This window comes from Triticum aestivum, chromosome 1B (genome assembly GCF_018294505.1).
Source record: "Triticum aestivum cultivar Chinese Spring chromosome 1B, IWGSC CS RefSeq v2.1, whole genome shotgun sequence".
NCBI classification, from domain to species: domain Eukaryota; kingdom Viridiplantae; phylum Streptophyta; class Magnoliopsida; order Poales; family Poaceae; genus Triticum; species Triticum aestivum.
The window spans coordinates 451,028,966-451,032,539 of NC_057795.1; positions in this window are offsets into that span (position 1 = coordinate 451,028,966).

The following is a 3,574-nucleotide window of genomic DNA, read 5'->3' on the forward strand; positions in this document are numbered from 1 at the left end:
GAACGTTGTAGGTAGGTATCCAAGCCACGGAGAAGAACTGCACCTCTGCCCTCTCAAATTCCAGTAGGCCAGCCACCCTGTATCTTTGACGTGGGAAAACACAAATTCGATGGCACTCTTTATCGACCACGCAACCACACACTTCATCCTTGTTTTCAATTCTATCGACATCTCACGTCCATGACTCCGTTTCACACACATTGCATATGTTACATTTTTCTGATTGAGATATCATCAACACATTGCCTCTGTTTCGCACAAACCATCTTTCTCACACCCACCCACGTACATACTTGCACCTAAAGAAGAAGTGCATACAGGACGCACGTACTCACATCTCGTTCTCGGTCACACCCGCGCGGGTACATGGTGGAGTTCGTTTCTGTACGAAAAGGCAGCCCACGTGATAATTTGACGCGTGTAGCGGTTGTTTACTCGAAGGAGGGTCGGGTACCACGCCTAGAATATAAAACAATTGCCGTGGGGAAAATGGAAAAATGGGTTTGTCTCTCGTGAGTCTCGACACACAATCTCACACAAGGCCGCCGTGGCCTCTCTCTCTCAGCGTTGGCCAGTGATCCGGCCGCATCCTGTCTGCCGGCAGAAAGGGAGGATGTGCATCGTCTCTCCGTTCGACGGTGTTGAGGCAGCTCGTCCCGATCTGCGGTACCCGCCGTTCTCTCTGACCAAGCTCCAGCGTGGTAGGGCCTTCGCCACTTGCTCGCTGCCACAGTATGGGCAGATCCCGGCCGCTAGCGCCCTCCTAGTAACATCCCGATGACCCTCACGTACAGCTTCCTCCGGCCTTGCTCCACGTTGCTGCATGTGGATCTTCTTTAGTTGTTTGCTTAAATCGTATCTCGGCCGGCGTACTTTCCATCTTGCAATCTCGTCCTCAAACCATTTTTGATAAACCACCATGTGCTATCTTTCCCTTTTTACATGGAACATGCTTCTTTTTTGTCGGCGTATGTGTCTTCAACTCGTGTTATTGGGCAGTAATTGTTTCCTTTCGACCTCCTTTTGCAAACAGCGCTATCCATTTTCACCTTGTTGCTATTGCGACCTTTTGGTGAACTGCACAAATCACTTTTCTGAAGAGTGTTTTGTGCAGTTCCGCCAAAATGTCACAAGGGCAACATTTTTACATTTCTGTGGGACTGCGGAAAGGGAGATTGGTTTTGCTATCCTCCTCATCCAACTCCGTGCCTAATCTTCTCCAACAAGAAGTTAGTCCTAAAGAGAGATCGTAGAGGTGATCGGCTTCTATTTATGTGTGTTATGTTTCGTCATCTAGTTCCACTATTATTGTAGTCACACTGACTGGATATCTTTGCAAATAGGGATGGTCCGCCCCGATTTTAGTGGAGCTGCACAAAATGATCGGATTGTGGTGTCCTTCATACACCTCTTTTTTGGCTACAGAGCTGGGTGAAACTAGCTGCCAAGCAATGAACATTGTGCCAAGGAAATGGAGCCATGCCTACGAACAGCATCGATCAATTATATTTTTTTCTTTATTTGTACACCTTCTCACAACTTTGTCTTCAGTTGTGATGTGAATATTGGCGCTGATTTGCGAACCATTGAGATGCATTACCCATGGTAGTTTCATTTGTATTTGATGGAATGTTGTAACGAGATAATCTCGAGGCAAGGCACATGAATCCTAAGTTGAAACCTTTATTTTTCCTGCGGGAACCAGAGTTGAAATCTTCATAGCATCACAGTACAATTTCATCAAAATTATGCGTACACATAAACAAATCCTGAATGATTGATAGCAATGCTAGAAACAATTCAACTTCGTTTCGCCGACATGTTGGACATCCTTCATCCGGCTCCACCTGCCATGCAGCAATATTGAGTGCACAAACACAACTTCAAGGAAAGATTCACCCGGTCGTTGTGCCGCAGTAGTAATGACTAGTGAGCAGTCAAATCACAGAGCCCCACCTTCGCCACAGTAAGTTGCTCGGACGAAGCAACCATCATTTCTCTGTTCCTTGAATCCGCTGGTACTTCCATATTCCCAAAGTAGTAAGTTGCTCGGGTGAATCAACCATCACTATATCCGCTCACGTGTGATGACCACAGGAGCTATCCATTTAGATTGCATATTAAAAAAAATAAAGGTCAATAACTAATGCAGCAAACTTTCAAAAAAAACTAATGCGGCACCTTGGGCCAACGCAGCCAGATCACATTTTGCACGAGAAATTACACACCATGTTTCATTGACATGTGGTCCCGTTCCAACATATCAGCGAGACAACGACGAGTAGTAGGAGTATTTCCGAACCGACGTGTAGGCCGGGGCGCCCCTTTGTGAACCGCCGCAAACTGGCAACCGTCCACCGACTCTTCACCTTTCCATCTTGATTTGGAAATGCTATCGCATGCTCTTCCTCTCCCTCCTCCATTTTCCTTCAGCCCTTCACCCTTTCTTCAGCCATTGTTCGATTGTCTTCTCCATGGAGGGAACAGGACGGAAATGACCCCATTATTCTTGCCCTGATCTGAAAGATGACGTGGTGGAGGAACTCATTGATCGGTGCGACGTCATCACCTCGGCTAGCATGTCAGGTTCGTTCAAGCCCATTCTTGACTCAACTAATAACATCATTACAAGGAACCCAAGAGTCAAGGAGCGGTTTGATCTCCCCTATCTTCTTCGTCGTGACCCTGATGACTGGCGCCGCCACGACGGAGGCCTCGCCCTGTGCAAGTTGATGCCGCTTGATAATGATACGTATGATGTTAAGATGCCATCGCTTGAGGGCAAGGCTTGGGCAGGCGCAAATGGAGATTGGGTTGTTTACATTGGGTCCAACTGCGAGTGGGAACTTGTGAATGTGTACACTCGTGACCGGGTTCCACTTCCAAAAATCTCAGCAGACTGCCCAGAGGTTGAGCACACTGGTATTGTACGCACGTTCAAATACAATCATGGTGACTATCTTCTACGGAAGATAGAAATTTCTCGAGTTCCCAACCGCTCTTGGAATTACAACAACTATGAAGTTGTTGCTATCTTCAACAAGCTTGTTGCCATCCTTGCTGGTTTGACTCGATGGGTATTGCTCAAAAATCAGTTTCTGTACACGGATGAGTACTATGATGCAATTGAATACAAAGGCTTTGTGTTTGCTGCCACCACTCGTGGCACTGTTTTTGCATGGAATCATTGTTTCGGTACATTTGTCTTCCACCGTAATTATAATTGTTTCATCCACATGCATGCGGGTTAGCAAGTTTCCCTTTACTAATTAACCTTCTTCTTGTGTTTCCAAGGTCCTGCGAACATCCCACCACCTATACTTGAAGATTTTTATAACCAAGGGGGAGATAATGATGGAGATGATCACGAACATGAGGATGAGCAGCGCCCATATACTATTTGGCGCTTGGCAACTAATTCCGATGGATCACCTCTTCTCGTGTGTATACAGCCCACTGTGTTACTGCTAAGGAAGCAGGTGTAGTCTCCCATGGTCGCACTCTCTGGACCTATTCCAACACCCGTTGCATGGTATGGGATGGATACTAGTGTGCTAGCGCCAACTCCTTCTTC